Source organism: Puma concolor, chromosome A2 (assembly GCF_028749965.1).
Source record: "Puma concolor isolate L17-30 chromosome A2, mPumCon1.1.hap2, whole genome shotgun sequence".
Lineage (NCBI taxonomy): Eukaryota > Metazoa > Chordata > Mammalia > Carnivora > Felidae > Puma > Puma concolor.
This window is the reverse complement of record NC_141668.1, coordinates 25578275-25602394: the sequence shown is the minus strand read 5'-3', so window position 1 is coordinate 25602394 and position 24120 is coordinate 25578275. Positions and strand designations below refer to the sequence as shown.

General features: G+C 43.8%; 1 protein-coding gene across 1 annotated transcript in view; it reads right to left on the bottom strand.

Annotated features, from left to right (window-relative positions):
- Window positions 1-24120, bottom strand: part of ZNF800 (zinc finger protein 800) — a 194044-nt gene that overhangs the window by 150225 nt on the left and 19699 nt on the right. Inside the window, exons 3-4 of the mRNA XM_086691059.1 lie at window positions 14046-14248; window positions 10300-10613 (exon numbers count right to left, since the gene is read on the bottom strand). The gene's annotated coding sequence lies outside the window, so the exon portion shown is untranslated. The remainder of the gene's footprint in view (window positions 1-10299; window positions 10614-14045; window positions 14249-24120) is intronic.

The following is a 24120-nucleotide window of genomic DNA, read 5'->3' as shown; positions in this document are numbered from 1 at the left end:
TACACGAGGCTCAAACCAACAAACCATGAGATCATGACCTGAGCTGAAGTCGGAAGCTTAACTGACTGAGCCACCCAGGCGCCCCTAAATACTTAATTCTTTAGTGCTTACATAGTACTTTCTAATATTAAAGTTATGTTTTACTCCTATGGCTCAATGAATTGCCTTTTTTTTTTTCTGTTAGAAGTCCCTTAACAGAAAATTATTTCCCATCCCCAGCATAGTGGCTTAACAGATAGGAATCAAAGAATCATAGAACATTTTACCATGATTAGTTTCAAGAAAATTAAAGTTAGAAAAGACACGGCTAGAATCAATTTTAAATTTGAAGCCAAAATTCTAATATTTCTTCACAATCACATTAACAGATTAACATAATTTCAAGTAATGGACTATATGGCTTTAATACACGTCAGTTTAATAATGAAATTGTTATCTGCCAACTTGATTAACTCCCATAAACTTGCATCAAAAATGCTTATTACCTCGGGGCGCCTGGGTAGCTCAGTCAGTTAAGCGTCTGACTTCGGCTCAGGTCATGATCTCATTGTTTGTGAGTTTGAGCCCCGCGTCGGGCTCTGTGCTGACAGAGCCTGGAGCCTGGTTCAGATTCTATGTCTCCCTCTCTCTCTCTGCCCCTCCCCTGCTCATCCTCTGTCTCTCTCTCAAAAATAAATAAACATTAAAAAAGAATTTTTTAAAAAAATGCTTATTTCCTCATACTATGTATAAAAAACCAAAATGGATTATAAACCTAAGGTTTTAGTTCTTACTATAAGAACTAAAAGTACATATTTCACTTCGAGGGAAATACAGGCGTAAATCTTTGTGACCTTGGATTAGGAAATGGCTTCTTAGATACAACACAAAAAGCACAAGTGATACAAGAAAAAATAGATAGGGGCACCTGGGTGGCTCAGTAGGTTGAGCGTCCGACTTTGGCTCGGGTCATGATCTCACGGTTGGTGGGTTCAAGCCCCGCGTCACGCTCTGCGCTGACAGCTCGGAGCCTGGTGCCTGCTTCAGATTCTGTCTCCCTCTCTCTCTGCCCTCCCCGACTTGTGCTCTGTCTCTCTCTGTCTCTTAAAAATAAATAAAAGATAAAAAAAAAAGTTTAAGAAAAAACAGATAAATTGTAATTCATCGATATTAAAAACTTTGTGCCTTGGAGGACACCATCAAGAAAGCAAAAAGACAACCCACAGAATGGGTGAAATATCTGCAAATTATATATCTGATAAGGGTCTACTATCCAGAATATATAAAGAACTCAACACAATTAAAAATGGGCAAACGATGTGAACAGCTATTTCTCCAAAGATGATACAAAGATGGCCAATAAGCACATTAAAAGACGTTCAACATCATTAGTCATTAAGGAAATACAAACCAAAAACCATTATGAGATACCACTTCACACCCACTAGGTTGGCTATAATCAAAAAGATAGATAATAACGAGTATGGGCAAGACGCGGAAAAACCGAAGCCCTCAGTGTTGGTGGGAATGTAAAATAGTGCAGCCACTTTCTTTTTTTTTTTTTAATGTTTATTTATTTTTGAGACAGAGAGAGACAGAGCATGAACGGGGGAGGGGCAGAGAGAAAGGGAGACACAGAATCGGAAGCAGGCTCCAGGCTCTGAGCCGTCAGCACAGAGCCCGATGTGGGGCTCGAACTCACGGACCGTGAGATCATGACCTGAGCCGAAGTCGGACGCTTAACCGACTGAGCCACCCAGGCGCCCAATGCAGCCACTTTCGAAAACAGTTTAGCAGCTCCTCAACAAGTTAAACGTGAGAGTTACCGATGACCCAGGAATTCCACTCCTAGAATACCCCCAAAACATGAAAACATACATCCACACAAAAACTCATACGTGAATGTTCATAGCAGTATTATTCACAATAACCAAAAAAAAAAAAAAAAATGGAATAACCCAAATGTCCACTGATTGAAAAATGAATAAACAAAATGTAGTATATTCATACAATGGAATATTATTCAGCCATTAAAAGGCAACTAATTCATACTACAACACGGAAGAACCTCGAAAATATCATGCCAAGTGAAAGAAGCCAGACACAAAAGGCCACATACTGAATTATTCCATTTAGTTAAAATGTACAGACAGGCAAATCCATCGAGACAGAGAGCAGATCAGTGGTTGCCAGTGGTTGGTAATGGCTCCACAACTCTGTGAATCTACTAAAAACCACTGAATCGTCTATTTTTAAAGGCTGAACATTATGATATGTAAATTATATCTCAACAAGCTGCTATTTCTTTATAAGTGCTTATTGATAGAATGTGTTCTGTTTGCAGAGATGGGGAAGAGGAAGTGTCTAAGACCCAAAAGGGATAGAATTCCATTCCAGAACACCAGGTTCTTCACCTGGCCTTCCCCTTTTTTTTTTTTCTTCACTTAGCTAATTCAGAAAATCAGCCATTTGTTGATGTTACTTGAGCTAAATTAACTTCTCCTGACTTCAGTTTTCTTTTCTAAGGTAGTCACCCAGAGTTAGAACCTGGACATTAAGAGCACACACACGGGAGTCAGAGCAGTTACTCTTTTCCTCCCAGCCCTACCAGATGGCAGACTTTGGTCGTGTTTTTTAACCTTGCCAGGCCTCATTGATCCTCACTGTAAAATGGGGATAATTCATACTCACCCCACAGATTGCAGAGAATGAAACATACATTGATTGGGATCGCTGACAGGGACTAAGTACTCTGCAGCCGTCGCTATTATTGGTTCAAAGGCTCATTCCAGTTCTTTTTGTTTGTTTGTTTTTTGAGAGAGAGAGAGAGAGAGAGAGAGAGAGAACGAGAGAGGGGGTGCAAGTGAACCAGGAGCAGAGAGAGAGAGAGAGAAAGAGAGAGTGAGAGAGAAGCAGGGCTCACCCAAAGTGGGGCTTGGTTTACTGCAAGCAGGGCTCGGGCTCACTCGGAGGGGAGCTTGAGCTCGCCCCATGTGGGACTCGAACGAGAACAGTGACAAACTGTGAAATCATGACCTGAGCGGAAGTCAGATGCTTAACGACGGAGCCTTCCAGGTGCTCCAGCTCTTTTTTTCTTCTTAAGTTTATTTATTTTTGAGAGAGAGAGAAAGTGTGAGGGAGGGAGGAAGAGGGGGAGAGGGACAGGGAGTGGGGAGAGGGAGAGAGAATCCCAAACAGGCTCCACACTGCACAGAGCCCGATGCAGGGCTTGAACCTACAAACCTTGAGATCATGACCTGAGCCACAGTCAGATACTTAACTGACTGAGCCACCCACACGCCCCTCATTCCAGTTCTAAAAGTCTCTGAGATATCAATAGAATTACAATTTAAGTAGTATATATAATAAAAATAGTAACACCACTACAAATAGTTGAGAAGGTTTTCATAATTCAGTGAAGTCTGAGGCAAAAAGGAGGGACTATATAGGAAAAGTGGTTTGTTTCGTCAATAGAACTTGTCCTTTTTAGCATGCATAATTATAAACTGTAGTTCTAAAGAACTAATCAAGTGAAAACTAAATGAGGAGGAAAATAGTAACAAAGACAGAATTATGACTTAAATTGACTTGGCATAAAGGTTAAAATTATAAGAAAAAGCTGAAGTCCTCTTGTCATTCTGTCCAAATACTGCCATGACAACAGTGTGTACTTGATGCTTCTTCCCATCTTTTGCCAGTTGCCTGATGGCTCAGATAAAGTAGAATTTCCATAGTCCGGCTAGATACTGGGCCATGACTTTCTAATCAGACTGAAGATTGCTCTGGCGGGTCACCCAGTCGATGGATGTACAAGTTTAAGTCTTATGTTAAGCCATGGTGACACTGTTCTCTCTGTCCCTTATGTTCTGAGTCAGAGAGAAGATGCTTAGATGATGGCATGGGGTTTTTTCCTACTAATTTGGATGCCTGGGTGCTTGAGATGCTATTAGATTGTCAAGCAAGCATTATTGCCATCATTGGCAAAATGACAAAATTACAGGGATGTCGCCACTGACTGCTTTGATGGACTGACTTCTAGCTCTCAAGGTGTCTTCCCTTTGCCTCAAGCAGTAATTTATCTAAAAGTTAATTACCAACCATTAGCTCCCCTACTGAGCTAGCCCAGCAGTCTGAGAGTGAAGAAAGGGGGAAATCCTGTAAGCTATCCTTAGTGCAGCCACTGATTTTTCTCGAAAAAAGAAAGAGAAGCAATACTAAAGGACAGTACCAACAACAACAAACTCCTGCAAGAAAAATCCCTTAGACCTGGCTGCAAGATAACATGGTCTCATTTCATTTTTGAAGGAATATGTGCTACACTAAGAAACAGCAGCCTGTTGATTAAATCTAGAGCCATTCAAATCCCTCCAAGCCTGTGAACGTATCATAGAATAAAAAACATCCTGATGTTCATAGGTCAGCCCATCTGCAGTACATTTGCCAACATGGGAGAGGGGGAGGGCAGATACACACTTGAGATAATCCCTTTAAAACATATCAGGGCTTCTACAGCAAGCTGTCCTCCGCCTTCAAAGGTGCCCACGGGGAAAATGACAATCCATGAATACAAATCACAATTTTGAATCATAATTTTAAATAAGTGAAAATGATACCATCCAACCAATTATTCCATAGCACCAGCAACTGTTCAATTATGCAGGCCTCATCAAAACAGGTGACACGCACAATGACATTTAGAATAATGTTATTGCTCTTGATCTTGTTTTGCCATTTGTGAGACTCCACAAATAATGCAACCTACCATGGGTTACCACTTTGTCAAATTGGAATATTGCGTTTAAGTCCATGGGCTTTGTGATATAGACTCTTAGTAGATAAACTGATTCCGAAAAAGGCACCTGAGTGGCTCAGTCAGTTAAGTGTCTGACTTCGGCTCAGGTCATGATCCCACGATTCATGGGTTCAAGCCCCAAGCTGGGCTCTGCACTGACAGCTCAGAGCCTGGAGCCTGCTTCAGATTCTGTGTCTCCCTCTCTCTCTCCCCCTCCCCCACTCGTGAGCATGTGCAAGCTCTCTCAAAAATAAATATTTTAAAAGAAAAGAAAAGGGAACCAAAACAAATTCTAGAACATTTAAGGTATATTAAAATAAAAATATTTGGCATTCAAATAGACCTACCACAAAACCTGTGTATTTGCATATTCGTTTTGAAAGGGAACGAACTCCAGAGCCAGATGAACTGGGTTTGAACTCTGGTTCTGCTAAGCTGCATGACCCTGGGCAGTTTAACTTCTCTGTGACTCAGTTAACTTATTAGTAAAATGGAAATAGAAATAGTACCTATCTCACAGGCTTGTAAGGCAAATCAAATGAGTTAACATGAGTAAAATACTTAACGGCAACGTCTGGTGCAGGGGACGTAAGTACTACATAGGAGTCCGTTGTCATTATGTCTATGGTACCAGAGGTGAGGGGTCCAGGAGGGCGCTATTTTAGCATGAAAAACACAAGTGAGCCCCCTGGCTTGGTACTTCTGGATGCTTGGGCCCCCAAATCCAACCTGGTGATCTGAACCAATGAATAAGCCCTTCTATTAGCAATGTAAGGAAGCACCATGAGTTCTCTTTTGTCCAGATCCCTTCAATTCCTGAACATCCAAGCGATGGGAAAGACCATGATCTGGATCAGCAAACCTTAATCAACTAAGAGATGCCATGACAAGACCCTCCATGATTACCACATTGCAGAAAATTGTGATGCTACTGTATCTACCCATAATAACACTTATAAAGCAGTTTTGCCAAGTCAGAAAGCACTTCCTGATCCAATCATTATTATGAGCATTTGTTATCCCTAAACTACAGGGCTACAGACCTAGAAGAATATCAAGTTGACCTTGCATCAGCTATATCCTAGAAATAGTCTCTCTTTTTTTTTAAACTAAATATCCTCGATACGCGTATTCTTACTTACAACTTGGCTTTGGGTTGTTTTTTTTTTTTCCAGTTCATTGTGTCCTCTTTTTCTGCTTCTTACCCAGCCCCTCAGAGGGTTCTTCTCAGCTCACCACACAGGTTGACTACCCTCTGAACGTAGAACCCCAAAGTCAAATATCCAGACCTGGCAAGCACTGAACTAGGAGTTCCCAACATTTTCGCCTCCTTTTATTTTCTTTCCCCAAAAGAAATGTTTTAGGAGACTTTATCTACTGAAATGCAATCACTGGCTCTCCATGCACTTGTTGAAGGATCTCTGAGTTGTTTCCAATGTTTAGCTATTACAAATAAAGCTGTTATGAACATTTGTGAACAGCTTTTTGTGTGAACATAAGTTTTCATTTCTCTGGGATAAATGTTCAAGAGTGCAACTGCGTGGGTATATGGTAGATGCGTGTTTCATTTTATAAGAAATTTCCAAACTGTCTTCCGGGGTGGCTGTACCATTTTACATTCCCACACACAACATATGAGTGATCCATTTGCTCCACACCCTCACCAGCATTTGGTGGCGTCGTCATTTTTCATTATAGCCAATTCTGATAGGCATATACCTCATTGTGGTTTGAATTTGCATATCTCCAGTGACTAGTGATGTTGAACATGTTGTCATGTGCTTATGTGCCATCTGTATATCCTCTTCAGTGAAATGTCTGTCCATGTCTTCTGCCCACTTTTTAATTGCACTGTTTGGTTTTTACTATTGGGTCTCGACAATTCTTTATCTATTCTAGATGCTAATAGTCTTCTATCAAACATTTGGTTGCAAATATTTTCTCTCAGTCTGTAGCTTATCTTTTCAACTTCTTCACATAGTCTTTCACAAAGCAAGCGTGTTTCATTTAGTGAGGTCCAATTTGTCAAGTTTTCTTTCCATGATTCACGCCTTATGTGTCAAGCTTGACAACCCTGCAGCAGGAGTCGGGACACTAGGACTAAGGTGACGCCAGCTCGCCCGGGTTTATCCAGGACTTTCTTGGGTTTAGCACCAAAAGTCCCACATCCTAGGAAACCCCTCAGTCTTGGACAAACTGGGAGAGTTGGTCACTCAAACAAGAGCCGATGGAGTCCTGCCCCTCTTTTGCACCGACACAGCCTCAGCTGAGAGTGGAGGGACCAGTGCCAGAGAGACACCCATCCTGGGCCTGAGAATCAAGACATCATCACTGACGCATGAGTAGCTGTGATGCCACAAGGTTCTGAAGGGCACACATGGTAACCTTGCCATTTCCTCTCTCACGACGATGGGCAAGATTTTTCAGAAAAGGCAGGCTGGCAGGGAAAGAGAGGTCCCCTTACCTTACACGGCCATCCCACTGTCCTCCCCTCGCTTTGGAGCCTGTACTTGAGGTGGCTCCCACCCACATCCTTCTGGTTCATCCAGTTCAACACTTTGGGCCAAGGATGCCCAGTCCTGGGCACACTAGATTTCCCCCGAAAAGCACTTCAAAAATGCGGATGACTGAGCCCCGTCCCAGACCAGTTAAATGTGCTTCTCTCCAAGTGGGAGTGGGGCTCAGTCAATATTAGCCACAAAAACTCCCGAAGTGATTCCAGTGTGCAGCTGGGGTGAGACCCTTTGCTGCAGGCTCCAGGGGTGTGAACTGCTTGTGGACATGGATGAGAGCACCCACAGCACCCAGCAAAATGCCTGCATATAGCAGGCATCCAATATACATTCCGTAAGTTTTTTAAATGAGGAAATAATATAGAAGTGATCAAAGACTGGGTCCAAATATCATTTACTTTGTCTCTCCTGCTTGTAACTGAAGGACCAAATGAGGTGCAAGGTAAACTGTAGGATAAGCCTCCCTAAAACTAGACTGTCTCCAAGCCTTTCCCAATCTCCCAAAAAGTTGAAAAGTCAAGAAATCCCTGACTGCCCCAATGGGCATTTTTACAGATGGATAATTAGGCTGTGTCAGTGTCACCAGGAAGTTGTTAGAAATGCAGATTTTCAGGCCCCATCCCAGAGTAACGGAAACACAGTGTGCTTTTTAACAAGACCCCAGGTCATTCGCCGCAGCTCCTTAAAGTCTGAGAAGCACCCACCAGGCTGAGAAGTCCCTGTGGGAGAGAACCAGCTGGCTGCACTCCGGCCCCTGGGAAAGCATATGAAGGGAAGAGACCCTCAGAAGAGGTTGAGGGAAGGGGTGGAGCCACACCCGGAGGCCAAATCTCAGAGCTTTTTGACTTTTACAAAACCCCCAAAGCATCTAAGGACTTGAATCCTTAACTCACCAAGTCTAAACCTTGAGCAGGTAAACTGACACAGCAGAGAACTACCTGTAGATACTGAACAGTGTACTTGTTTATGGATCGGAGTGAATTTAGGGCTGTGATCAGTTACTAAGTACCATCCTGAGATGGATCAAAGAATGTGGTCCTGTCCATGAATTAGCCTGCTGAGAGAGAGGCAAGCTCTTTAAGGTTTGCTCAGGGAGGCAGGGTGGGTGGGCCTCCTCGCTCCCTCCCCCACGTGGCCAGAGTTTTATAATTCCCACGTGACGTCCACTGTGCTGGGCAATCCCCCCCCACACACACACACACTCACCAAGATCCCTTAGAAACCCTCTCTAATAATTCCCCAACTAGAAGTTGGTCAGCCTACGGGCATCCTACCAGCATTTTACAGTGGGAAGCCATTATTTTCATCATTTGCTTCATCCTGAAAGCAGCCCGCTGTGGGGTTTGCAGATGGAAAGAGGTGCCTGTCTTTTCTTTTGTATAGTAGGAGGACTCACACCTGTGAGGACATAATTTATTTTTTTGCAAATTCTAGATAACTTTATGCAATTTCCCCCAGATTCTAGTATCACCTCTGTGTCCTTCCCTGCGGAGACGATAGCTGAAGCTCACAGAGAACAGCCCCCAAATCAGGGTGAACATCAAGGGAAAAGCTAAAGCCTCAATTCCAGGCGAAGCACCTCTCTGCCTACAGTGTCACCTGACCGTAGCTTCACACACACAGAAGCACAGAATGGGTGCTCTCGGCCAGAGATTGTGTTGAAATAATTATGCTCTGCCCTCGATGAAATTGCTTAAACTGCTTTCTGCTTTACAACATCATACACAGAAAACAATTTTCATGCCCGCACCGTGGCCTGAGGCAGATTTTGCATTCTGCATCAGGAGGAAATTGATTAATGTGAATGTTTTAGCTGTGGTTGTTGTTTGTGTATAAACTTTTGTTAAAACAAGTACGGCAGAATAAATGACCTTTATGTAGACACCTATTAAGGCGCTAAAAGGCTTGGCTACATTCATCTGAGACGCGTACACATAACGAGTGGAACAATGAGGGGATCAGCAGCTGCAAGGGGTTGAATTGAATTCTTCAACAATAGAAAAGTTTTTCAGACCCAAATACCAGCAATCAAAGAGAATTTTTGCAGATAATCCGAGAGAAAGAAAATAATAAAATAAAAAAAAAAAAAATGCTAGCCAACTTTGCACCAGTTAGCATAAGGTTGCCATCTGAAACATGTCAGCTTAAGAGCAGACCGAACCACCATTCTTTTGCCCAACTGCAGTATTCAGAACTGTTTCCCCAAATAATCCCAGATGGCATGCCACAAAATTTCAATTCATTTTAAAAGCTTTCTTTGCTGTTATTATGTGATTGAAAGTGCAAAAGCAAGTTGCCATTCTCATGGCACTATTTGCATTGGCTATTATCCCCTAAAATCCCCTTTAAACAGCTACATTGTCAGCCCATAGGCCTCATTTAGAACTACAAAAAAGCCCAGATTAATTCGATCAAAGAAAGAGCCAAGTACAAAATGCACTTTTCAAACTGTATCAGAGTGGGTTCGCTTTACAGATCGCTTCGGGGCAAGAACCGCAGGGGAAAGAAAGCCCTGAAAATAAAGCTTGGTTACGAAGCGAAATAACTAGGTTTGGCTCCTTCTCTGATTTACTGGAGCACCTCAAGGCGAAATCGCCAATTAAAAATTCTTAGAGGGAAAGATATTTAAATATAAATGCTGAAACAGACCCCCACAAACCGCAGCATCACATTCGTACCCCCTGGCTTTCGGCCACCATTCTTCGGAGGCAGTTCGAAGCCTTGCCTGGGTAACCCGGTTAGTAGGAGGATTTTCTGAAGTCGCAGACACCACATTCAGCCAAAGGACTTTGCACTGGCAAACATTTATGTCCGACTCTTCTCACCCCATCCCCAGAGGAAATGTTTTAAGTTACCACAAGAAAAGAAAATGCTGGAAAACAAAGGGGGGAAAAAACCGGTGATGACAACATTTCTTTTCACAAAACAAAACCTGCTCAAGATTCCGGTCGAATTCCGGGATCGGAAGCTGGCTGCAAGCGCCCTTCCACAGGCAGGCTGACGGGGCTGTCTCACCTGGGGGTCTGGAGGTGGGGGAGAAAGCTGGGGTGAGCCAAGCTGGAGTTTGGGTCTCTTAGGGACGCTCCATTAGTTTCCTAGGCGGGGTGAGCGGCGTCCGTTTTCCACTGCAGATGGTGCAGCCGGCCAGCTCCCTCCCTCTCGGCCCGAAGCTGTTCCTTCCCTTCAGCGGCGGCTTTTGTGCGCTGAGAACATTTTACTGGGGAGGGAAGGGCTGCACAGAGGTAGGGCTACAGGACGCGGGCAGCGAGACGTGCCGGTGCCTCTTCTGGGACGGAGCAGAGCCGGGAGAGCGCTGCAAACACAGGCAGCTGCAATAAATATCAAAGTCGTTTGCAGGAGGGAGGAACCCGGGAGGATTTCGGCCGGTTGTATCGGTTCAAGCTTTTGCTCCGGGAGGAACGAACTCAAAAGTCCTGAGTTGTCTGCTGTTTCCCCAAACCCACCCTGGAAACAAAAGAACATCGTGCTGCTGTAATCACATCTCATAAAATGTTTAGAAAGGGCACGCTCACCAAGAGGCTCCAACCATAAAACAGCAGTCCTGAACTTCCTGGTCGCATGCTCAGCTAGAAATGCACAGGGCTATTAAGTTACTCAGTTTGCTCGGAGGTGTTCACCACCCCCAACAACCAAATCCTCATCCTCCTGAAAATTATCTGGAGGAAACAAATATGGATAGAAAACTGCAAATTTGGATGTTATTCCTCCTCCCATCCCTGAAATCAGGCAAACAGAGAAAGAAGTAAATGGTGAATACATATACAGGAAAGAGAATATAGAATCGAGTTGTTTTCTGTGAAGGAAAACCTTCTATTTTCCTCCCAAATCTTCAAATTATTCAAACTCATTCCCTGGTGGTCCTAACTTTTAACTACAGCAATACAGTACCAAAAAACAAAAAAAACAAAAAAAAAAACCAGTTCTGGATTTTTGAGATCTGGATAAACTTTCTGAAACTCTGCAACCTAAACTTAACAGAGGAAAGACCACTATATCTGATTTGTGATGAGACAAATTGAATGAATCACTGTGAAAAAACACACCCACAGTAATTTCTTTCTAGTAAATTTCAGTAGCCTGTTAACTAGTTGGAATAGGAATGTTTCTGTGACTTTTTGTAGGTCTCGCTGCCTGAGCCCTAAATGAATACACAGTTACTTCCCTTGGTGGTAAAGATGTGTTTGATAATGAGTCAAGAATTGTCCAAGCAAAATAAGAAAGGAAGATCAGCACCTCTCAGATTACCACCACTGCCAGTGTTCAGAGACCCAAGGTGATCCCATCAGGACTCACAAGGACATTGTTTAAGGTAAATCCCTTGAGGCCATTTTTTTAGGAGGCAAGGAGAATAAAGGAACAGGTGTCAGGGAATATTGTAAAAGCTTCCACTCTCTGTTAGGAGATCTAATTCTGGTCCTGGCTCTGCCTCTGACTAACGAAATGACCTTAGCTTAGTTGCTTTCCCTCTCTAGATCTTACTTTTCTCATCCATAAAATAAGGCTAAACTAGATGATTTCCAAGGGCCATCCCAGAAATAATATCAAAGAGTGTTGAGAGCATTCCTATGGAAAACGCAGACAACACTAATTACAATGGGTCTAAAATGAGTTTCTCATGTGCTATCTAGGTAACAGAATAGCGTCACTGGCATAGGTTGGGGCTTGAAAGATTTCGTCTTAGCCTCCTAAAGGCTCTGGTCATCCCTAGGCTGTGCATAAGAATTAACTTCAGGGAGGTCCATTTGAAATTAGTCACAGAGTTTCTGGCAGTTGCCTGCACAACTGATCCCCAGTCTGAATTGTCCATAGGGAAGCCTATTTGACCTATCTGGCCATGGGGCCCAAGCTGTTAGTCCTCTAGAAACAGTTTCTAGGTTTTCTTCAGTCAAATGAAAAACAGGATGCCACTTAAAAAAAATTACTGAGGCGCCTGGGCAGATCAGTCGGTTAAGCCTCTGAGTCTCAATCTCAGCTCAGGTCTTGATCTCAGGGTTGTGAGTTCAAGCCTGGCACTGGGCTCCGTGCTGGGCATGAAGCCTACTTTAAAAAAAGGGGGGTGGATGCCTGGGTAGCTCTTGATTTCAGCCTAAGTTGTGGTCTCACAGTTGTGGGATTGAGTCCGCATTGGCCTTCACTCTGAGCATGGTGCCTGCTTGGGATTCTCTCTCTCTCTCTCTCTCTCTCTCTCTCTCTCTGCCCCTCCCCCACTCATGTTGTCTCTGTCTCTCTCAAATTAAATAAATAAACTTAAAACATTAAAAAAATTTTTTAATGTTTACTTATTATTGAGAGACAGAGAAAGAGCATGAGCAGGGGAGGGGCAGAGAGAGGGGGAGACACAGAATCTGCAGCAGGCTCCGGGCTCCGAGCTGTCAGCACAGAGCCTGATGCGGGGCTCGAACTCACAAACCACGAGATCATGACCTAAGCCAAAGTCGGACGCTTAACCAACTGAGCCACCCAGGGGCCCCAAAACATAAAAAAAAAAAAAAAAAAAAAAAAGAGTGAGGGGCGCCTGGGTGGCTCAGTCGGTTGAGCAGCCGACTTCGGCTCAGGCCATGATCTCACGGCTTGTGGGTTCGAGCCCCGTGTCGGGCTCTGTGCTGACAGCTCGGAGCCGGGAGCCCGCTTCAGATTCTGTGTCTCCCTCTCTCTCTGCACCTCTCCCACTCACACTCTATCTCTCTCTCAAAAAAAAAAAAAAACACTAAAAAAAGAATTTTTTAAATAAAATAAAACAAAAAAAAAGAGTGAAAAAGAATAAGCTCTCCACTCCTCACACTCTAATGGAGGTCAGCAAGAGAGAGCAAATAAACAAAAATTATATCAGCATAGGGTGTGGGACAGGAACCGGGTAGGCCACACTGCGTTGATGGACTCTTCAGAAGAACTAGCCATGCACGGCTCAGGGAGGAAAGCCCTCTGGGCAGAGGGAAGAGCTGCGGGCAGAAAGAAAGCCAGTGTGGCTGGAATGCAGTGGTGGAGGAAGTGAGTGGTATGAGATAGTCAGGGAGAGAGGCAGGAGCCAGACCACGTACAAGATTGGATTTTATGCTAATTATAGGAGGGAGCATAATCAGAGAGTTTTAAGCAGGGTACTGACATGATCTGTGTTCCATTTTTAGAAAGTATTCCTGCTCTGTGAAGAACGGATGGAGCAAGTGTAGAAGGGAGGTTGTTTCAATAATACAAGTAAAGGTAAAAACGGCTTCAACTGGGAGGTAGTGGTGAAGTGAGCATATTCAAGATATGCCTTGGAAGACTTGTTACCGGAGCAAATGGAGATGAGTCACGGGAGGGGTCGCTGAGGGAAAGAGAGGAACAAGTGTATTGAGCAACTGCTTGGAGGAGAAGCAAGTCTAGTGGGGTGGCAGGAATTACGAGTTCTGGTATGGCAACTTTAAGTTTGAAATGCCGTATTAAATGTGTGTGTGGCCAAGATCAACTAGGCAGTTGGACACATGAGTTAGGAGGTGCAGGGAAAGGTCAGGGCTGCCATGAGATCTGCAAGTCCCTGGGATAGGGTAAATGACCATCAATAGTCAATTATTCTGATTAAGACCCTTCATCTCACAGATAAATGTAGCAGAAGCTCTCCAACCCAATTCTTCTAGGATTTGTAGTTGGTTAATAAATCAAACACTCCTTTTGTGTTTTGCTTCGGCACTCTTGGTCAACCCGAATCCAGGGATTTTGGTCACTTGTTCTGGGCCCAGCTGCCGCAATCTGACAGTACCTACCTTTGTGCCCACGCCCCACTTCTCTCACTTCCCCCTTCCGGTTTTCCTGGAGGAAAGACCTGCCCACATGTATATACATTGTCCGCATATGTGCAATTGGGAAGTGCGAGGAAATTAATGCCCAACGGGGCAAGTTTTTGACTGAGGCAAAATGGCAGCTGACAGATCAATTCTTCCTTCCCTCAGACTCTATATGAACTGACCTGAAAACAAAACACAGCAAAGCAAGGCCTGTCAGAAAATGACCTCACAAGGTTGAGAAATCATTTTTTTTTTTTGAAAAAAAGATGTTAAGTAATCTTGGGGCACCTGGGTGGCTCAGTCCGTTAAGCATCCGACTTCGGCTCAGGTCGTGATCTCATGGTTCATGAGTTGAAGCCCCGCGTCAGGCTCTGTGCTGATAGCTCAGGGCCTGGAGCCTGCTCCAGACTCTGTGTCTCCCTCTCTCTCCAACCCTCCCCTGCTTGCACTCTGTCTCTCTCTCTCTCGAAAATAAATAAACATTAAAAAAATATTTTAAGTAACCTCTACACCCAACGTGGGGTTCATACAACCCCGAGATCAAGAGTCACACGCAATTACTTCTCACCAAGGCTGATGTAGCTTGTACCACTGCTGAATGCTCAATCTGCCAACAGCAGAGACTGGCACTGAAATATTTATTAACGTACCACTATTCCTCATGGAATTACATTTACATCACCTTCTATGTTAGATGGGGAACAGTAGTCTTCTTTCCAGATTTTGACATCTGCTTGAGTTAAGATTTGCCTTTTCTCTCCACAATGCCTCCAACAGCACCACCATCCAGGGTTTACAAATGCCTATTCTATTGACATTATATCACATATAACATTGCCTTGGTCCAAGGGACCCACGTGATAAAAAGAGAAAGTATAACAAGGGACACATGACTATGGACTCCACTATCTCACCATATGCCTCATCACTCTGACACATTCAGGCTAATAGATAGTGTAAAGCCATGGGGCAGAGGGCAGCGGCAGGGGTGGGAAGAAGGTTGCTGAGAACCCATCCCAGGGAATCAGGGAAAGAGGAGAGACAGGACATCTTGTGAGCAGGAATCCCAAGTCCCCAAGCACAGGCTTCATTGTCTCTCAAATTCTCTTACAAAACACACATTCAGAGATAAAATTATGCAGAATTTCAATGAGGCACCTGGGTGGCTCAGTCAGTTGAGCTTCAGACTTCAGCTCAGGTTATGATCTCATGGTATGAGGGTTCGGGCCCCACTTAGGGCTCTGTGCTGACAGCTCAGAGCCTGGAGCCTGCTTCGGATTCTGTGTCTCCTTCTCTCTCTGCCCCTTCCCCACTCACGCTCGCTCTCACTCTCTCTCAAAAAATAGTAAACATTAAAAAAAAAAAAAAAGAATTTCAAGACAGTAATACAGAACATTAAACCCCAGGAGTCAGCCCCCTCCTGAGCTTGGGGCCCTGTATATTGGTCACATGCCCAAGAAGCCAGCCCTAGTGCCCATACATGTCTAAATGGGAGTGTAAGAAAGTTAATACTCCATGGAGCAAACTTTTAACCAATGGGAGGCGGGAAGTAGCAAGTAAATTCTTCTCCCTCTTTTCACTAGACATACTGTCCTAAAAAGCAGCCATTTATATAGTGTCTCAGAAAATAGTCCCATAAGATCAAGAAATCGGTCACACTTGATTGTAAGCGTGGGCCAGTTCAGCTTGGCGTTTTCATATTGGCTCTCCCTCTTTCCTTGCCTCACTCCCCTTTTCTTCATCCTGCTTGGATTGCATTCCTGATTAAAGTAATAGCACATAAGCCATTTCCACAAGCTCTGCATTCTGGGTAACTCAGGCTAAGACAATCAGTTCACTCAAAAAGCAAGCAGGGAACATACTTTAAATATTTATTTTAATTTAAACATTCAGTTTTAATTTAAAACATTACTTCTATTTAAAATGTTTGAGCACGCATTCGTTTGCAATTTCTCCAAAGGTTTTTGTCTCTTTAAAGACTGGAACCAGAGACTGAAGTTCTATTTTGTTTTTATTGACTAAATCACAACCAACGCACATCATTTACAACTCATAACCTCCACCACCCCTAGTTTATTTAAAGTAAAACAATAATTTAAAGACCCTGTTAAAGCAGCTTAAATGCATAATTCCTCTAAATTTTTTTACAGACTTTTTTTTCTGGTCTCAACAGTTGCCCCACCAAACCAAACATTATTTCAGTGAGCACCTATATTAAGTCCCTCCAAAAACATTCAGCTTGGCTTCGTGGTAACAATCGTTTTTTTCAACTACTTTTTCATAGGTTGATGTGATATTTAATTAAATTGTAATCACAAGTACATTCCGTATAAACAAATTGACATCGTTACAATTGAAAAGACGATCAAAAATACAATACATACACAGGATTCAGGATGTACGTAAGTGATTCCTGGTAACATTCAGCTCTCCCTACAAGGACAGAAGACTGTAGTGTCCTCAGATCAGCATCAGAGTGTGTCCCCAGACCAACAGCATCAGTGTCGCCTGGGAACCAGTTAGAAATGCAAAATTCTCCCAGGTGCCTGGGTGGCTCATTTGGTTAAGCATCCCACTTCGGCTCAGGTCACAATCTCGAGGTTCGTGGTTTAAGCCCCGCTTTGGGCTCAGTGCTAACAGCTCAGAGCCTGGAGCCTACTTTGGATTGTGCGCCTCCCTCTTTCTGCTCCTCCCCTGCTCTCCCTCTGTCTCTCAAAAATAAATAAATGTTAAAAAAAAAAAAACTTAAGAAATGCAAAAGTCTCAGGCCATCCCAAACCAACTGAATCAGAAACTCTGGGAGTAGAGCTCGGTAATCAGTTCTGAGTACAGGCAAGTTTGAGAAGCACTGTCCTCGGGGCGCCTGGGTGGCTCAGTCGGTCGACTTCGGTTCAGGTCATGATCTCACAGTTCGTGAGTTTGAGCTCTGTGCTGACAGCTCAAAGCTTGGAGCCTGCTTCGGATCCTGTGTCCACCTCTCTCTCTGTTCCTCCCCCACTCATGCTCGCTCTCTCTCTTTCAAAAATAAAAAAACATTGAGATGCACTGTCCTAGAGCATATAGTAGCCAGGAGCCTTCACATGATGGACAAGTAGAGAGAGCCCTTCATTTAACAAGGTAGTTAATTGGAGGTCAGTTAAAGAACTTCTATTTTGTTTTAGTTAGGGTTAGGTTTGGCTTCATATAAACAAAAGCCAAAGCAACAGTGGTTTGTGTGCAGATAGTGAACACTACTGAAATATTCATTTAAAAATGGTTAAGATGAGAAATGTATTTCACTTTTTGACCACAATTTAAAAAAAATTTTTTTTAACGTTTTATTTATTTTTGAGACAGAGACAGACAGAGCATGAACGGGGGAGGGGCAGAGAGAGAGGGAGACACAGAATCGGAAGCAGGCTCCAGGCTCTGAGCCGTCAGCCCACAGCCCAACTCCGGGCTCGAACTCACGGACCGCGAGATCGTGACCTGAGCTGAAGTCGGCCACTTAACCGACTGAGCCACCCAAGCGCCCCTTGACCACAATTTTAAAATGACCAAATGCATCAATTAAAATTTTAAAAACAGTAGCTTACGCAAATTAGGAATTTATTTTTCTTCCATCTAGAAGAAATCTAGAGGTAGACACTACAGGGGTACCTGGGTAGCTCAGTCAGTTGAGCATCCAACTCTTGATTTCAGCTCAGATCATGATCCCAGGACGGTGGGATAGAGTCCCGTGCTGGGCTCCACAATGAGCATGGAGCCTGCTTAAGATTACCTCTCTCCCCCTCTATCCCTCTCTCATGCTCTCTCTCTAAAAAAAAAAAAAAAAAAAAAAAAAAAGTAGACAATCCATTACATACATGACACTCCAGTAAGTAACAAAAGACCCAGGGTGCTTTCCAGCTCACTCTCCACCATCCCTAGTGTGGGGCCCTCCTCCTCATGGTCTAAGAGGGCTGCTAGAGCTTTAGCCACTGAATATCTTTTCCAGGCAGCAGAATAGAGCAAAGGAAAAGACAGAGGGTACTTCTTCCCTTTAAAAAGAGCCTTCGGGGTGACTGGGTGGCTCAGTGGCTCAGTCAGTTAAGTGTCCGGCTTTGGCTCTGGTCATGATCTCATGGTACATGGGTTCAAGCCCTGCATTGGGCTCTGTGCTGACAGCTCAGAGCCTGAAGCCCACTTCAGATTCTGTGTCTCCATCTCTCTGCCCCTCTTCCACTCGACTCTATCTCTTTCTCAAAAACAAAAACAAAGGGGCGCCTGGGTGACGCAGTCGGTTAAGCGTCCGACTTCAGCCAGGTCACGATCTCGCGGTCCGTGAGTTCGAGCCCCGCGTCAGGCGCTGGGCTGATGGCTCAGAGCCTGGAGCCTGTTTCCGATTCTGTGTCTCCCTCTCTCTCTGCCCCCTCCCCCATTCATGCTCTGTTTCTCTCTGTCCCAAAAATAAATAAACGTTGAAAAAAAATTTTTTTTTAAAACAAAAACAAAAACAAAATAAAAAAAAAGAGTTTTCACAGCAATCCCAAACAGTACTTTATTTCAACATTTCCTTACGTAGTAGTCACATGGTCTTGCATAGCTGCAATGGACCTTAGCAAATGTCTTTGAGCTTGAGGCACAACATGCCCACTTCGATACTGAGGTGCTATTGCTAAGGGAGAAGAAGAGAATAAATATTGGAAGCCAATCAGCAGACTCTACCACACATTGTAACTGTAAAATCATGCCAGCCATTACCCAGACCTCAAATGAAGAAATCTCTCATATAAACATTTCTAGACATTGCTGTAGTAAAAATACACATGAATTCAGCTCTCTTTTGAGAAGTAAGAATTCCCATTTTTCATGAGATTTTAAAAGGGAAGAGGGGGGAAGAAAAACGCCTTCACCAAGGCGTATTACAATCCAACCGCTGTGCCTTTGTATCTGTGCTCTCATTGATTGTCCACCAGCCGGTGTGGCAGGAAGTCTTACTTTCTGTAACAAGATGGGCTAAATTTGATGCAGTTAAAAAGAAAACTCGCTGGCCACTTGTTGGCCGGGAGATAGGGAAGTGAAGGAATCATACAAGAGTTTCTATAGGTTTTGACCTATTGAAGGGACATGACCACACCCAGCTTCTAGCAGGTGACCAGTTTCCCCGGAGATCTGGAAACATCAGTTACTAATGGCCCAAGTAAGAAAGAAGCTCCTTGACACCAGGTGTCTCCCTGCGTGGTAATTAGCAGCTGGCCCACATCCTCACACAGCCAAGGAGCCTGATAAATATTTAAATTGAATTGTTTGTGATTGTAAGTTTAAAAATCCACCCCCAAATCTCTCATGTGAGCTTCAATCATCTTTCTAGAACTACTGTTGTCTCAAAAGAATTAGCTGCTGCAGGCATTTATTCTTAGAATTCATCCAGGTAGTAAAAAGTAAGAAATTGCTGAAAATTAGGTTCTGCCCCACTCTGTCCACACTGCCTGCCGCTCCTGGGGCAGGGGGTCGGGGTGGGGGGTGGGGGGCTCCCCAGGACAGCATGGGTACCAGCCCTCTAGTGGAGGAAGCATTTACTTTGATTTTCAGGCTGCAGTACAATTGGATGTGTCAAAATTCTGCCTGCCCTTTTACGAGGCAGTAATAACAGATGTTGCTATGGGAATTACATTTTTCCAATGATTAGATTATATAGCGAGCTAATCACTTTTGCTTTTATGAAGAATAAAATGCACCACCACACAGCTGGAGTTGTTATTAGCAATTGTCAACTAAATAATTTAAGCGGTGCTGTTTATGTAAGTCCCTAATTACTGCTGGGATTTGTACAGTGAGATAGAATTAATGATCTTTTCTGTCATATCTCTTCTGTAATGTGATGACTTTTGTGAGCTTCCTCCTTCTAATTGCATAAAACAAGGAAAGCACCCTGTTAAGGAAAAATAGGTACCTAAATAATGATGAGTCGAAACCCACCTAATTAAGACATGTGTGCCATAGCTGAGCCCAGAGCAGCTCAGGGGCACATTTCTAATCATTGCGGATGTCTCAAAAACAAACTATGCATTCATATACCAAGGGAACGGCCAGCATTATCCATTCAAACATCTTCACCTACATATTTCTCGGCCTCTGGAGTCAGGATTTTATCATCTTTATCAATGGGATGCTGGACTTGGATAACTTTATACCACCTTTGGAAATAAACCTTATTATGTGGGTTCTCATCCCATCTCACAACTCCCCAGGCCATTTCTGGGTTCACAAACCCTTTAAAGGTTTTTTTTAATAGCCCTTGGACCATTACAGAATTTTGATATTTCTTATGATTTCATAGAGGTATTAGCTGGCCTGGACTCTGACCCAAGGCAGTTAATGCAAGCGATGACAGGGTACAGAGAGAAGTGTGACGGTCTAAAGGCTCAGGACCATGGCTCACACAGGAGGTCTAGGTTCATCAGCCTTCTGGGTGTACCAGAACAAGGCCAGAAAGACATCATTTCAGAGAAGAAGGGCAGAACTCACCTGCACAAAGGAGGATGGAGACAGGGAAAAAGTACATTTCCATCCACTAAAGAGACTTCAAAGGGCTCAGCCTGGCTTGAAGACAATACCAGGTTACCAAGAAGAGTGGCCTCTTAGTCGGGGCTAAGATCTGGAAAGGGGAGAGACCAACGTGGCTGGAAGGAGCTATTAAATGTATTATACTTTAGCCTATGGTTTCCTTAAATGTGTATTTTGTGTCCTAAAATCCTCTTGCATCATAATAAAAGTGAGTATAGACAAGTTTTGACAGTCTATTGATTGGGTAATTCCTACACTGGTACCAACTGTGATGTGTGTGTGTGTGTGTTCACTTCCTTCAAAACTGTTCAACATCTATCTTTTAAATCTTCACTGAAAACTATGAATTCTTCATCTCACCAGAGGGGAGTCTGTGGTTCTAGGTGAGGGAAGAGACACATCAATACGGTTTGTAGAACACTCTGAGTCACAAGTGACTGGTACCACCAGATAGAAACCCTGCATTGGGTATATGAAGTTGAAGCTCAAGGAAAGGTCCAGAACTAGAACAAGGGGTTAGGGGTCACATGGTGGTGGCAATTAAAGCTAGGAAACTGGATGGTTCCCCAAGAGAGTTGTGAAGTAATGAAAGAAGTTCAAATACAGAACTCAGGTCAACAGCAACATTTTCTAGTGAGTAGGGAAGACAACTAAGTCACAGAGGTAAGAAGAGAGGAAGTCACAGGAGAAAGAATACAGAGGTGTTGCTACCTAGGAGAGAAGTTTTGGGAAGGGATGGTTCATAGTGTCAGAGACTGTGGCCACACTATGACCATAGTGCGGTCAGAGGCCACAATGGTCAAGCAGACCAAGGAGCGGAAAAGAAAGGCATCTCTGCTTGAAGGTGCAGGACAGGTAACTCCTAGAGAAGAAATTGTGGTCACATCCCATAGAACCACCGGGAAAACTTTGCAGGAGGAGTTTACATAAAGATTTCACAAGGAAACCCCACATGGGCAAGCCTTCACTGTGGGGGAGGGGGTGGGTAGAAGGCAAGGGTAACCCCCATTATCACCCACCTAATTATCACCCATACTAATTTCTCATTAATTTGGGGACCATGTTGGGGCTCACAATTATGAGGCTCCAGCTCCAGACTTTGGATCTGCCAGGGACCAGGCATCACCACAGCCTCAGGCCCTCCAAGTATAGCTGGTGCTGCACACCTTCCCATCATCATCCCCATCAGGTGTGCCGATTTCCTCAGGCCGCCATAACAGAGAACCACAAACTAGGTAGCCTAGAACAACAGAAATGTAGTCTCTCTCAATTCTGGAGCCTACAAGTCCCAAATCAAGGTTTCAACAGTGCCAAACTCCCTCTTCCTGCCTTCTGGTGGCTCCTGGCAATCCATGCTGTTCCCTGGCTTCCGGCCGTATCACTCCATACTCTGCCTCCGATTTCACATGGCCTTCTTCCCTGTGTCTGTGTGTCTCCTCTTATAAGGACAAAAGTCATTGGGTTAGGGTCCACTTGAACCCAGAATGACCTCATCTTAAATAATTATATCTGCAAAGACCCTATTTCCAACTAAGGTCACATTCTGAGGTTCCAAGTAGATGTGAATTTGAGAGACACTATTCAGCCCATCACACTGAATATATAAGCACCTCCCTAGGAAAACCAGGCATTGCTTAAAGAGTAGGACAGGCTGCCAAGTTTTTTCTCTCCCCTCCCTCCACCTCTTCAATCTCTCTTTTCTCTCAGCAGTGTCCCCCAGAGGAGTGGACAGAGGCATTTTGTCAGCCAGGCTATCTATCTTTAACGGTTTGTCATGAGAAGTGTGCTGGCCCATTGTGCACCCAAATCGGAAGCCTGGGAACCAGAGCTCCTGAACCCACTTCTGAATGACCCAGTTACGTGGCTTACACATACCCCTCAGCCCCTGCTCATTCTCAGACTGTGCTCACGAGTTTGGCACAGAGCCCGGCTGCACTTCAGCTCCTGACCTTTGGCTCTGCCATGGATGCAAAATTTACCTCAGTGCCCTGAGATGTGTCTTCATGGGTCAGTTCTTTCCTAACAGCCATTTGGACATGGCCCAGGGTTACCACAGTCACTCATTGTCCTTTAAGGCCTCATTCACCCTGGGACCAGGATGTGCACCTCTGCTCATCTTCCTATCCACTCACCCAGGACTTTAAAACCCTGTCCTTTATACGTGGATAAATGGACCTTTTCCAGGCTGCACTGATGATACAAGTAGTATAGAGAACTACCCTTTAAAGAAGGCATACGGAGGGCGTCTGGCTGGCTCAGTTGAAGGAGCTTGTGACTCTTGATCTCGGGGTTGTGAGTTCAAGCCCCATGCTGGGTGCAGCAATCACTTAAAAATAATTTTAAAGATCCTTAAAAAATAGATTAAAAAAAAGAAGGCACATGGGATGGCACGCTTCCTTTAAAATGGTCTGGCTAGGGGCACCTGGGTGGCTCAGTCAGTCGAGCGTCTGACTTCGGCTCAGGTCATGATCTCGCAATTCATGGGTTCGAGCCCCACGTTGGGTTCTGTGCTGACAGCTCAGGGCCTGGAACCTGCTTCGGATTCTGTGTCTCCCTCTCTGTGTCTGTCTCTCTGCCCCTCCCTCGCTTGTGCTCTGTCTCTCTTCTCTCTCTCTCAAAAATAAATAAAAACATTTAAAAAATAAATAAAAAATAAAATAAAACAAAACAAAACAAAATAAAATAAAATGGTCTGTCTAGTCCAGAGCTAAATGCTCTGATGGAGATCAGGACACTGTATTGGGGGGGGGGGGGGGGCGGTTAATGAAGTTTTAATTTTAGAATAATTTTAGATTTATAGAAAATTTTCAAAGACGATACAGAGAGTTTCCATATACCTCAAAATTGTTTTCCCTGTGATGAACATCTTACATTAGTATGGCACATTTGTCTCAATTAATACACAATATCAATATATTATTATCAACCAAAATCCACACTTTATTCATATTTTCTTAATTTTTAACTAATGTCAGTTTTCCATCGCAGGATCCCATCCTAGATACCATGTCACATTTAGTCATCATGTCTCTTTACACTTCTCCTGGCTGTGACAGCTGGGACTCTATCTTTTACGGTGGTTTCTCCACCTCAGACTCAAAGTTCATGCATCTCCACCCTACTTAGACCCCCAGAAGCCATGAATATGGGGACAAAGTTCACAGAGGCAGACATGAGTCACTCGAGGTTAACACACGGAGCTTAATCCAATCTATACTTAATCCAATCTATGTCTATTAGAGTGAAATAACTCTTAAGAGTGGTGTCAGAAACAGTACTCAAGGAGTCATGGCTTTGGAAGTTATTCTCTGTGATCTCCTTATTTGCCACAAATAAAGTTTCATTTGTGTGACAACTCCAAAAAAAGAAAAAGAGAAAGAATGAAAGAACAATAGAATGAAAGAAAGAAGGAAAGAAAGAAAGAAAGGAAGGAAGGAAGGGAGAGAGTAAGGGAGGGTACTTGGTTTGTACAGCACAAGACTAACAGGAGACAAATCAATAATAAAGCCACATGTCTGTGAAGGAG